The sequence below is a fragment of the Oryx dammah genome, unplaced genomic scaffold, assembly GCF_014754425.2.
Source record: "Oryx dammah isolate SB20612 unplaced genomic scaffold, SCBI_Odam_1.1 HiC_scaffold_16, whole genome shotgun sequence".
Taxonomy (NCBI): domain Eukaryota; kingdom Metazoa; phylum Chordata; class Mammalia; order Artiodactyla; family Bovidae; genus Oryx; species Oryx dammah.
Genome location: NW_024070200.1, coordinates 45245960 through 45260536, shown reverse-complemented (window position 1 = coordinate 45260536; position 14577 = coordinate 45245960).

The window sequence follows — 14577 nt, the reverse complement described above, 5'->3', positions numbered from 1 at the left end:
GGAGCATACTTGGGGAGGCAGATTTTGGTTCCCTAGGAAGGAAAGAGAATTGCGATCCACCCTATGGAGGATAAGAGCAACTAACAGAAGAGGGATGAGCCCACCAAGATAAGATCATCAAGGAACAGGAAGGGAGACAAGAGAAGAGGTAAGAACTAAAGAGTGAGAAGTCAACTGTGGGGAAAACAGGGAAGGGTTTTGAGGATTCAGTAGGAGGTTCTGTCACAGGAGTAGCACAAGCTGGCCAGAGATGGGGATGGGAGAGCTGGACACAGGAGTTAGATCACGAAGAAACTGTAGGCCACAGTAAAGACTCTGGATTTTATTTTGGTAAGAAGTATACTTTATCTTGGTATGAATTATATTTTATTTTGATAAGGATGATAAATGTTATCCTTGAGACTCCATGATCAAATTTATACTTTTAAAATATTAGGCTAATTATTGTGTGAAGAATGGATTATAGGGAGAACGTAGATGAAGCACAGAATATTAGGGTTTTGAAGTATTGTAAGACAAGGATGTGTCTTCCCAGGTGGTGCTTAGTGATAAAGAACCCATCTGCCAGTGCAGAAGACATAAGACATTCAGGTTCAATCCCTTGGGTCAGGAAGATCCCCTGGAGGTGGGCATGACAACCCACTCCAGAATTCTTGCCTGGAGAACCCCATGGACAGAGGACTCTTGTGAGCTACAGTCCATAGGGTCACAAAGAGGGCCGGTTACGACTTAGCAACTGAACAATAACAAAGATAGTTTTAAGGGATGCTGATTAAGTGTTTTGGAGAACACCCCTCAATTTAGATTTGTCCAATGCCCCTCTCAGGAACAGACTGGGATAACTTCCTTTGTAGAGGGCCATAGAAGTAAACTGCCATGGCATTACATCATATTGAGTGATGGCATACCATTCACATGACCTACCTCTCTTTCCTGCTTCTATACTGCACCCTTCAGGTAGACGCCTCTGTGTGCAGCCATGGTTAAGAAGAGAGAGTTCTGCTCCACCTACTTGAGGACAGAGTTACCATACCACTTATTTGAAATTCTTCTCCTTGAGAGCTTTGTCCACTTTCCTCCCTTTATTTATTTGTTGTTCAGTCTCTCAATCATGTTCAGCTCTTTGCATCTCCATGAACTACAGCACGTCAGGCTTCCCTGTCTTTCACTATCCCCCAGAGTTTGCTCAGACTCATGTCCATTTAGTCAGTGATGCCATCCAACCATCTCATCCTTCAATCATTATATCAGTTTGGAGTCATGGATATTTACTTTATGCTTGACTTTTAATCTAAGTACTACTTTATTTCATTGTTCAAACTGTCCCAGCTTCAGCCATTGGGAGCTCTTTAGTTGGTTCCTGTGCAATTTTGTTGTTTTTTAGGCCTTCATTGAATTTATTGCAATATTGCTTCTGTTTTATGCCTTGGTTTTTTCGGCCATGAGGCATGTGTAATCTTTGCTTCCCAACCAGGGATTGAACCCACACCCTCTGCATTGGAAGGCAAAGTCTTAACCACTGGATCACCAAGAAAGCTCCGACATTTTGATGTACAGCCTTCATCACTTTCTTTTATGAGCACTTCCTTATTTTCTTGCAACACAGAACACTCCAGTTTCATTTTGTATATTTTCTACCCCACACCTAGAAGCAGTTTCTTTTCCAAGAAGTCCTGGTTGCCTTAGCTGGAAAATGGTATTAGAAACCAAGAACTAGGTGCTGCTGCTGCTGCTGCTGCCAAGTCACTTCAGTCGTGTCCAACTCTGTGCGACTCCACAGACGGCAGCCCACCAGGCTCCTCCGTCCATGGGATTTTCCAGGCAGGGGTACTGGAGTGGGTTGCCATTGCCTTCTCCTAAGAACTAGGTACTAGGTGTTAAACTCTTTTCAAACAAATCTCATATGATTCAGTGCTGTCAAGGATATATTAAAATTGACATTTTCATCCATTATGGATGGAGTGACTGATACAATTAAATTTTTCTGGAAAAATAAATTTTCAATATGTATACAGCCTTAGAACTTTTTATATAGGCTTTTATGTTGTATTTTCACATCTTAAATGCAAAACATTTTGCTGTATTATTTACAATAGCACAATATTAGAAAAGTCAAACAACATGGAAATGGTTAAATAAAAGAGTAAGAATCATTAAAAAGAAAGTTTAAGCCATCTTAAATTATTTCTTGTATAAGATGACTAGGGAAATATATAGATACATAAATTTATGAATACCATAGAGCAGTGGTTTTTATGGGATGAGGCATAATAACACTGTGTGTCTGTGTGTGTCTGTACTGAAATATATGCTATAATTTGTTTATAGGGAAATATCTTTTAAGACAGGAGGAAATTTTCTAAAATATTAATAGTGATGGCCTCTGGATTATGTAATTTTAATAATTATATTGTGTAATTTTACTCTTATATTAATTATAAATTAGTACATATAATATATATTATATATAATATAGAAAAGTATGTAATTTTTACTCTCTTTTTTCTGTTTTTCAAAAATTCTTTTAAAGGCTAGTACTTATAAACATGCAACACTAAATACAAAGAAATTTTTTTTATTTTGTTTATACATAGTTTATTTTGTCTTAAATATAAATTATATAATAACAAAAATAATAGTATATAATGTAGCTCTTACATAATTGATATGATAGGGAATCTAATAGTATGCATCAACCATCTAGATTCAAAAAAACAATTCAGTGGCTTGAAAATGATATATTAAGTTCTGAGGCTGAAAATATATTTATTTAGATATCTGAAAAATGAAAATAAAATTTTTTTTTTAATATTTATTCATTTATTTGGCTGCACCAGGTCTTAGTTGCAGCATGTGGGATCTAGTTCCCTAACCAGGGACCGAACCTGGGCCCCCTGCTTTGGGAGCTGAGAGTCCTAACCACAGGACCAGCAGGGAAGTCCCATGAAAATAAAATTTTTAATAAAATCTGCAAAAGGATATATACACTCATGACTGTTCTGTGTTTATAAATTTGTCATTAAGTGGCACAAAGTGGCCATCTAAATAATTTTATTGTTGTTATTCAATTGCTCAGTCATTTCCAACTCTTTTGTGACCCAATTACTATCGGGCTATTTGTATTTTATGGATGACTAATTTACCATGTTTTTTTCCTATTAACTTATTATTTATCATTGGCTGCAGTGGATCTTTGTTGATGTTCTCAGGATTTCTGTAGTTGTGGCAAGTGGTGGCTTCTCTCTAGTTGTGGTGTGCAGGCTTTTCATTGCAGTGGTTTCTCTTGTTGCAGAGCATGGGTCTAGGGCACATGGGCTTAGTAGTTGCTGTTCACTGCCTTAGTTGCTCTGTAGCATGTGAATGTTCCTGGACCAGGGATCAAATCCGTGTCCCCTGCAATGGCAGGTGGATTCTTAACCACTGGCCCACCAGGGAAGCCCAACACCATGATTTCTTGACCGTAAGGGCTTGTATCTGCAATATAGGAGGGAGACTTTAACCAGGAGACAGATTTTGGGGATAGATCTCAAAATCACATGGCAAGTTGATGGAAATGATTGAATTCAACAAAGCATTAAACACTAGAAAGAGCTAGTGCAAGGGTTAGGACTAAGGGTTAGGCCATCAAAATTCCTCTGGGTTGATTGGCTTTATCACTCTTCTCCTGGCCTTGCTAATGCCTTAGAAACAGACATACCCTCCTGGGTCATGGGGAGGATGAGGGAAAATTTGAGAGTTATTACAGGGAGTGGAGCATGTTGAAATTACAAAGTCAGACAAACTTGGCTTTCAGATGATGGCAAGGAGGGTAATTAATTCACTTGGTACTTTGAGTTCTGGTTTTGTTTTTCTCTTATGCAAATCTGGGTTTGTTTTGGTGAAGAAGTAAGTAATAATTTCGTGTTGTCTTCCCCAGCTACAGAGCTAGGTCACGTGACCCAAAGTTTTACCAAAAGCAGCACTTTTATTCTGTAAAGTTGCCAAGGCAACACCAGCTGCTTATGACATCATGTGACTGAGGGGACACAGGCTGATTTTAGAAGCCTAAAATTATCACTCAATCTGCTCACCAAAATTCTGAAACAGCCAAGACGGCCTCAGGCCCAAAGAAAAGCTTCATTAATACAGTTCTGTGAAAATGGTGGTGGTAATGAATTATGTATTCTTCTCAAAAGTCTGGTACCACAGCCTCAAATCACATACTAAAATACTCAAGATCAACACATGCTAGGCACGCAGGACATACTTGCTAATCTGTTTTTAATTAAAGTTTTTCCAACACCGTGATGAATAAAAATAATTTTCAGTTTCTGTGAAATGGAGTTGAAAAATTCAAATTTGTATTGAACTCAAATTATATCTCAAATTGTTCAAGATCTATTAGACATGAAGAAAAAAAGAATGATATATGGACTTCCCTGGTGGTCCAGTGGTTAAGAATCCACCTTCCAATGCAGGGGACAAGGGTTCGATTCCTGGCTAGGGAACTAGGATCCTACATGCTGCAGGGCAACTAAGCTGGAGTGCCTCAACTACTAAGCCGGTGCACCATGCTAGAGAGAAGCCGGTCCAGGGTGACAAAGTTCCCACGTGCCACAACTAAGACCTGATACAGCCAAAAATGAATACTTTGTTAAAAAAAGAATTATATTTTTATATGATAATATATAATTATATAGTAATGGGGAACATATATAGTCATTGTTTCAACATTTTTATGATAATTAGCTGTAGTCCAAGGACTATAGTAAAAGTCTAAATTTTAGGATCTCTCAGAGAGAATGAATTGCACACATGGACACACTGAAGAGGACTAAATCATTTGCCAGGCATTTAGAAGCTTGGACACTGGTCTTAACCTCATGTTATCTTCTCTTCAGTCAGTCAGTCACTCAGTTGAGTCACTCAGTTGTGTCCGACTCTTTGCGACCCCATGAATCGCAGCACGCCAGGCCTCCCTGTCCATCACCATCTCTCGGAGTTCACTCAGACTCACGTCCATCGAGTAAGTGATGCCATCCAGCCATCTCATCCTCTGTCGTCCCCTTCTCCTCCTGCCCCCAATCCCTCCCAGCATCAGAGAGTTTTCCAATGAGTCAACTCCTCGCATGAGGTGGCCAAGGTATTGGAGCTTCAGCTTTAGCATCAGTCCTTCCAAAGAACACCCAGGACTGATCTTTAAAATGGACTGGTTGGATTTTCTTGCAGTCCAAGGGACTCTCAAGAGCCTTCTCCAACACCACAGTTCAAAAGCATCGATTCTTCGGCACTCAGCTTTCTTCACAGTCCAACTTTTACATCCATACATGACCACTGGAAAAACCATAGCCTTGACTAGATGGACCTTTGTTGGCAAAGTAATGTCTCTGCTTTTGAATGTGCTATCTAGGTTGCTCATAACTTTTCTTCAAAGGAGTAAGCATCTTTTAATCTTCTCTTAGAGGAGAAATAAATTAGAATGAAAAGTAAAAACTAGACTAACAGCAAATGTAAGACTTTAATCATATCATGGTGCCCTGGCTTTCCTCTTTTTCATTCTCAAAAACTCACTTTTAAGTTAAAATAGTTGCATCGAAATGTATGCTTATGCTGACAAATGAATAAGATTCTTGTTGAAGGAAAATAACCATATAAGCACTCCTTGAAAACAGAAGGACTTCTCTGCTCTTTACATTTAATTGTGTAAAGATGAATAGCTGAGCACCTACTATGTGCAGGACAATGTAGTGGGTCCTACGAGGGTACCAAGATGAACCACACGTCACCCTTTCCTCCGAGGAGACAAAACAAATGTACAAATAGCCCAACAAAGGTTAAAATAATTAAAACTAAGAGCAGGGACTTGCCTGGTGGTCCAGAGGTTAAGTTTACCTTGCAATGCAGGGAACATGTATTCAACCCCGGGTTGGGGAGCTAAGATCCCATGTGCCTCGGGGCAACCAAGCCCACATGCCACTAAGTCCACCCTGCAACTTGTGATGCAATGACAATCCTGTGTGTCATAAGTGAATAGTTAAAATATTTTTTCAAAACAAAACAAAAATCCCTAAAAGCAGTAGAGCCATGAGAGCACAGGAAAAGCAAAGGTCCTCACCTAGAAGGACCAGGTGAGGTTTCATGGGGAAACAAAGATTTTGGACTGAAATGAAGGATTAGAAAGACTATAACAAGTTGAATGGGGAAGAGTATGCCAAGAAGGAGGCATAGTGTGAGAGCCAAGGTTAGACAGCCAAGGGGAGAGCTTAGGTGCCAAGCGAAGAGGCAAAATGTACTCAGGAAGTTGTTCAGTGGGAATGGAAGGGTAACACAAATATTGCAGGGAGAAGTCAATTCTGACTCCATGTTGGAACTGTTTCTTTGACTGGCTTTTGTTACTATAATCACGCATAATGACCTGCCTCAGAGGACTCTGCCCCTAACTGTTAAAGTGCCTTTGTTCAGAACCCTGTCCACCTGTAGATGGCAGGAAGGAAGAAATTAACACACCCCTGCCTGAGGCTTGCCCTTTTAGGAGATATTTGCAAGATTTAATGGCCTTTTTTCCTTTGTTTCCTCACCTCCACAGTCTCTGATCTGTAAAAGAATCTGGCATCCAGACCCAGAGAAGATGGTCAGCTGGCTGGCTGAGTAAAGTCGGATTCCTTACCTCAACACCTCATCTCTGATTCATTTGGCCTGTTGCTCCGCGAGGAGGATGAGTTTGGACTCAGTAATACAAAGACTGGGACCAGGTCCCAGAAGATGCCGAAGCCATCCTGAGGCACTTGGACTTGACTCCAAGAATAAAAGGAAAGGACTGAAGACTTTGGGCAGAAGAGCAGCAAGTATAATGAAAAGCTTAACTGGGGGCCTGTCCACTGTAGGAAGGCTAACCGGGAGGAGGAGGAGTCACATCTAGAGCTGGTGGAAACCACCCGTGAGAAGCAGTGGAGATGCAAACTGGATGAGGATGCGCAAGCAAATACCCCGGAGAGGCATGGGGGATAATCAGCAGCACGTGATATCCAGCTGCACCAGTGTGAGCGCAAGGAAGTACATCACAGCAACACAGATGGGTGTTCGTTATTGTTGTTCGGTTACTAAATCATGTCCAACTCTTTGCTACCACATAGAGTGCAGCACACCAGGCTTCCCTGTCCTTCACTGTCTCCCAGAGTTTGCTCAAACTCACATCCATTGAGGCGGTGATGCCATCCAACCATCTTATCCTATGCTGCCCCTTTCTTCTCCCGCTTTCATCTTTCCCAACACCAGGGTCTTTTCCAATGTATCAGCTCCTTGCATCAAGTGGCCAAAGTATTAGGTATTACATGAAGACGAACAACACTCTGACCCCCTGTGCTCGCTAAAAGGTTCAGGCTTTGTCTATTGAGCTTTTACCCACTGGCTTCCTTCCAAGGAGGAGTGTGTATGGGTTTGTGCCCCTGTGCGTATGTTCACATGTCTATGTGATCAGACTAGGGAGGAAAGAAAGAGGAGAAACAGACTTAACAGGGCTAGAGGAAAAGCTGTCAGGAAATCTAAAAGAGAGAGAAAGCAGGGGATGTAACGAGAACTGAGAAGGACAGAAAGTTAATGCAAATGTGGGGGTTAATGCATAATAGAGCAAAGAATCCGATTCAATTAAAATTATTTTTCCCTAATTTCTCTAATTTTTCCCTGCTTAAATCTGCAGGCCACACGCCAGAATTGAAGCATTTGGATCACAGCTTCAAAAGGGTGACATATATCATCAATCATGGTTTGGTTGTATATTGTCCTGAGAATGGCAAAGAAGGGAGAGATTTTTCATTTAATTTATTAATATTTTTATATTAAATGTAAAGGTCCAGGTAGCAATGTCTAGAAGCAGTTCTAATCATTATAACAGAAATAACTGCCATGAGATCCATCATCATTGTTGAAATGGATTTGCTCATCTGACCAAAATGACATGTGGCTCAAGAAATTAGGTAAATTAGTCAAAATTCAGATTCTAGTTATAGCTGCAAAATTAGCTCTTAGAATATTAATCTGCTATAAAATATACATGTACATTCTAAAAATTATACCTGTATCTCAATACAAATTAAAAGAAACTGTATAGTATTATATAAGTAATCGTATCAAATAATTCAATTGCATTTGGGAGACCTGATTAAACCAAAGTTGTCTGAGTAATCGTTTAAACTATATAAATTTGAAGTTTGTTAGGTGTGTATCTTTTTTCAGAGAATTCAAGGGCTTTGCTGGTCAGTGGTAAAGAATCTGCAATTCAGGAGACACAGGTTTGATCCCTGGTCCAGGAAGATCCCACATGCCTCAGAGCAACTAAGCCTGGGCGCCACCACTCCTGAAGCCTCTGCTCTCAAGCCTGGGAGCCACAACTACTGAGCCCACGCGCGGCAGCTACGGAAGCCTGAGCACCCTAGAGCCCATCCTCTGCAACCATAGGAGTCACGGCAATGAGAAGCCCGAGCACCACAGCTAGGGCATAGCCCCGGCCTCGCACAACTAGAGAAAAGACTGCACACTAACAAAGACCCAAAACAGGCAAAAATCATTAATTAACTAACTGGCTTAAAAGTCTTCAAAAAATATATAATTCAGTTTCATTTTAGAGAATTTGAAAAGTGGACAAAAGTTATCTTTTGCTCACCATCCAAATAACAACTGCATGTTGATATATTTAATCTTTTTTTCTTTATATAGATTTCTTGGTTGCTTTATATAGTTTAAATTATATTTTATGTGTAAATTTGTGTCACTTAATATGAGTATTTTCATGTTATAAAATTTTCATAATGATTTTAACAGATAAGTAACAGTCCATCAAGTCAGTATACCATGATTATTTAATTATTCCTCTATCATTGAAACTGTAGATATCTGATATTTTTCTGTAATAGAGAAATATCTCATTGCATGTTTTTTTCATAGTTAGGTTTGTTCCCTTGAAATGTATTCTCAGAAGCAGGATTGCTAATGTAAATGTAATTTGATTTTAATAAAAATATCTCACCTGATGTATAAATTCAGTCTCTCTCATTTCTAATTTTGGGATACTTGGTAGGAAAGAACAAAGAATCATAAAGCTGCATATAGCAATCCCTAGCATGACATCATTTTCTCTCTTTTTTTAAATTTATTTTTGGCTGTGCTGGGTCTCCCTTGCTGGGAGGGCTTTTCGCTAGTTCTGATGTGGGGGCTTCTTGTTGCAGTGGCTTCTCTTGCTGCAGAGCATGGGCTCTGGGAGTCTGGGCTCAGTAGTTGAGGAGCATGGGCTTAGTTGCTCTGAGGTATGTGGTATATTCCCAGATCAGGGATCGAACCTGTGTCTCCTGCATTGGCAGACGGATTCTTATCCACTGGATCACCAGGGAAGTCTTCATTTTCTCTTTTTCTGCTTTTCTGTCAAGCAATCAAGAACTAAAAGCAAGAAGGGTAAACTTTGAGGCTGGTGTCACATGCCCTCTGCAGAGGAGAGGGAAGTGTGTGGGGATCACTTGTTTTCCTCTGGCTCTAACTGTGGGTCTGTTTTCTCCACCCAGTTCTGACTGGCCACTCTGAAACTCTGAGACTCTGAAACTCACATCTAAAGCTTTCCTTCAGTCTCCTCTGTCTGGTACCCCTGGCCTGTACCTCAAAGCCCCAGAGTCATGGAGAAAAGCAATAATGCCTGAACTCTTTTAACTAACTCAAACCCAGATTGTAATATCTATATGTGTCTCTTCTCCCCCAAAAAGCATTCTGCGGCTGTGGTGCTGTTTGGTCACTAAGTTGTGTCTGACTTTTTTGCAACCCCAGGGACTGTAGCCCTCTAGGCTCGTCTGTTCATGGGCTTTTCCAGGCAAGAATACTGGAGTGGGTTTCCATTTCCTTCTCCAGAAGATCTTCCCAACCCAGGGCCTGAACCTGTGTCTCCTGAATTGACAGGCAGGTTCTTTACCGCCTCTTTACCGCCTTCAGTAAAGAATCACCTGCTCTTTACTGAACCACCAGAGAAAGCCTAGACAGCATTCTAGGCTCCACTTAAGAAAAACTGACTTCTGTTTGTGTAGCTCTTTCATGTTGTTGCCCCAAACTATAATTTATTCATACTGAACACAGTCAACCAGTGTTTTCCAAAATTCAATGTGTCAGAATCGTATGAAGGGCTTGTTAAAACAGCATTGAGCCTCACCTCCGGAATTTCTAATTCACTAGGTCTGAAGAGGGGACCACGGATTTGCATCCCTGACAAATTCCCAGGTGATGCTGAAGCAGCTGGTCCATGGTCCACGCTCTTGAGAGTCACTACTGAAGAGTTTTCTATTATGTGAGGATACTGCAATGTGTTTATACCTTCTACTGTTGATGGACATCTCGATTGTAATCATTTAGGAGCTATTATAAATAATAGCTCTGTGAATTTCCTTGTACACATAACTTGTTCACATATGTAACACATTTCTGTTGGGTCCCTGGGAATTATTGGGTTATAGAGTATATATATGTTCAAAGTAAGTAGATCCTGCCAACCAGTTTCCCAAAGTAGTTGAACTAATTTATACCCTCAGGACCAAAAAGTATTTGAGACTTCCTGTAACTTACAGGATCTCCACCAACATTTAGGCTTGCGGAGCTTTTAAGTGTCTGCCAATCTGTTGACGATGGGTGATTTCTCATTGTGGTTTTAATTTTCATTTCCCTGGTGACTAATGAGGTGGAGGCCTTTTAATATGTTTATTGGGCATTAGGATTTCCTTTCATATGAAGTGCCTCTTCAAGTTTTTGCCCATTTTTCTAATTGATCTCAATGAGTTCTTTATGCATTTTAGAGACTAGGTCTTTGTCAGTTCTATGTGTGGCAAACATTTTCTTCCATTGTGCAGGATGTCATTTCATCTTTGCAGGACCTTCTTGTGAATAGCATTTCTTGATTTTCACAGAGTCTATTTCAGTGTTTCTCAGACTATCTTGGCGAAGCACTATTCCCCCCACCCCCCGCCCACTCAAATCAAATGGGAACTGAAATTTTTGAAAATACAGTAAAATGACTGAATATAAACACGAAATTTTTAAAAGGGCTTTCCTGATAGCTCACTTGGTAAATAATTCCCCTGCAATGCAGGAGACCCCGGTTCAATTCCTGGGTCGGGAAGATCCACTGGAGAAGGCATAGGCTACCCACTCCAGTATTCTTGGGCTTCTCTGTGGCTCAGTCGGTAAAGAATCCACCTGCAATGTGGGAGACCTGGGTTTGATCCCTGTAGGAAGATCCCCTGGAAAAGGGAAAAGCTACCCACTACAGTAAAGTGACTGAATATAAACATGAAAAAAAATTTAAGGCATTCAAAAAACTTTAAGCATTTTATTATCAAGCAGTATATTCAGGAGACCCCTCTCCTTCTCCCTAAGTCTCAACCGATTTTCTGAGAATATTGTACCTAGAATGAAGTGAAATTCAGGAGAGAGTGGAAATTTTGAGCTTAATACTTATCAATTAACCCTTAAACAAAAGAACATTCAACTGCCAAGTTTTTTTTATTGCTGAATAAATGTCACAAAATATACTCTTCCCTTATTTCCCTGAGTTTCTTTTCACCTTGTTCTTTACTTTCACTCCATTTCTCTCCCCACTGATGACCTCCAATCACCCTGAAGCACAGGGATGGTTAAAGTCATGGATATGTACACATGATTCTTAGCAACAAAACCACATGACGCTGCAATCCCATTCCTGGGCATATACCTGGAGAAAAACATGGTCTGAAAGGATACGTGCAACCCAGTATTCACTGAAGCACTTTGCAGCACTGTTTACAACAGTCAGGACAAAGGAGCGATATAAATATCATCTACAGGGCAATGGATAAAGAAGCTGTGGTGTACACACACACAGACATGTATGTATAATCAAATATTACTCAGCCATTAAAAAGAATGAAATAATGCCATTTGCAGCAGCATGGATGGACCTAGAGATTGTCACACTGAAGTAATTCAGACAGAGAAGGAGAAATATCATATGACATCCCTTATATACGGAATCTAAAAAGAAATGATACAAATGAACTTATTTACAAAACTGAAACACACAGACAGAGAACAAACTTACGGCTACTGGGAGGGAAGAACAGGGGGATGGGGTAGTTAGGGAGTTTGGGATGGACACTGGATAACTGGGCTTCCCTGGAGACTCAGTGGTAAAGACTCCAGCTGCCAATGCAGAAAACATGGGTTCAATCGCTGGTCCAGGAAGATCTCATAGGCCTTGGAGCAAAAGAGCCTGAGCACCACAGCTATGGAGCCTGTGCTCTACAGCCTGGGAACTGCAACTATGGAAGCCTGTGTACCCAGAGCTCTTGCTCCACAGCAAGAGAAGCCACCACAATAAGAAGCCCAAGCGCTGCATCCGGAGATCTCATTACAACTAGAGCAAAGCCCTTGCAGCCGCGAAGATCCAGTACAATCAGAAAATAAAATTAATTAATTAATTAATTAAAAATAATTTTTTGAAAAAGGATAACCAACAAGGACCTACTGTACAGCACAGGGGACTCTGCTCAATGTTATGTGGCAGCCTGGATGGGAAAGGAGTTTGGAGGAGAATGGACACCTGTATGTGTATGGCTGAGTTCCTTTGCTGTCCACCTAAAACTATCATAACATTGTTAATCAGCTATACATCACTATAAAGTTAAACGTCTAAAAAATAAAAATAAAGTGATTACCAATTAAAATATTATTTTAAAATTATATCAAAATGTCTCCAGAATTTCTTTTACTCTGAGTTAAAATTTCATGTACACTAGGTAAGTGAGCTACTCACACTGTTGCTTGATTTTTGTTGTTGTTGTTGTTGTTGCTTGATTTTTAACAGAGCATTTAAAACTCTCTTGTAGGATCTATTTACAGATAAAATGGTGCAATGAAACAGGAAGATTATATGGTAGGTAATAGAAAAGGGAATGTTTGAGCAATATTATTATATAAAAAGAAATTAGAATGTAATGACTGACTTAATTATGTGATTCTTATTTTCTTCTTTGTTAAGATGACTTACAAGGATGATTATGTGATTCATACACTGTTTCTGTGTTCATCTCCTTCTCATTTTGAACCCTTTGAGGGCAGAGGTTATGTCTTATTCATCTTTGCAGTAGATTTTTTTGTAGGTAAACTAACAGGTTAAGAAAGTTCCCTTCTACTCCTAGTTCATTACAAATTTACCATGAATGGAACTTCCTTGGTTGTCCAGTGGTTAAGACTCCCCTTCCAGTGCAGAGGATATGGGCTCAAACCCTGGTCTGGGAGCTAAGATCCCACATGACTTGGGGCCAAAAAAAAAGGAACATAAAACAGAAGCAATATTGTAACAAACTCAATAAAAGACTTTAAAACTTTTTTAAAACTTAAAAAAAAATTTTTACCCTGAATGAATGCTTAATTTTTTTTACATGTTTGCCCTGAATCTATTGTAATGATCATATGGTTTTCTGCTTTAATCAGTGAATATAAAAGAATGCATGAATAGATTTTCTAAATTAAACTTTTCTTACATTCCTGGGACAAATCCAGTTTGGCTATGATGTACTGTTACCTCTACACATGGCTGGATTCAACTTGCTAACTTTTTGTTCAGAAGTCCATGTTTGAAACTGGCCAGAAGTTTCCCTTCTTCTTACTGTCTTTGTCTGACTTTGATATCAATGTTATGCTTGCTTTATTAAGCAAGTAACAGAAAATTCCCCTTTTCCCCTATTTTATGAAATATTTATGTGAGACTAGAAAAGTATGTTCCTTAACTTACACTTAACTGTTAAATCCGAACTTTAAAGTCTTTAGACTTTAAGTACTCAGTTTGGGGAAAGTTTTTACTATTGATTTCTTTCTTTAATGGTTTGTAGGACAATTTACATTTTGCATATTTCTTGGGTCAGTTTGATAAGTTATATTTTTCTACAAAATTATGCATTTTATCCATGTTTTAAAGTGGGGCACAGAATGAAATTAGAATACTTCCTCACACCATACATAAAAATAAATTCAAAATAGATTAAAGACCTAAATGTAAGACCAGACACTATAAAACTCATAGAAGAAAATATAGGCAGAACATTCTTTGACATAAATTACAGCAAGATACTTTTTTGACTCACCTAGAGTCAATGAAATGAAAATAAAAACAAAAATAAATAAGTGGGACCTAATTAAACTTAAATGTTTTTACATAGCTAAGGAAACCATAAACAAGACAAAAAGACAACCCTCATAATGGGGGAAAATATTTGCAAGTGAGCCGATATACAAACCTTTCAGAGTTCCAGGTGGTTCAGTGCTAAAGACTCCACCTGTCGATGCAGAAGATGTAGGAGACATGGGTTCGATCCCTGGGTTGGGAAGATCCCCTGAAGAAGGAAATGGCAACCCACTCCAGTACTGTTACCTGGAAAATGCCACGGACAGAAGAGCCTGACGGGTTACAGTCCATAGGGTCTCAATAAAGTCTGACATGACTTAGAGACATACAATACAAACAGCAATACAAAACAACAATACAAACAGCTCATGCAGCTCAAAAAAAAAAAAAAAAAGTACCTTGAGGAAATCAGG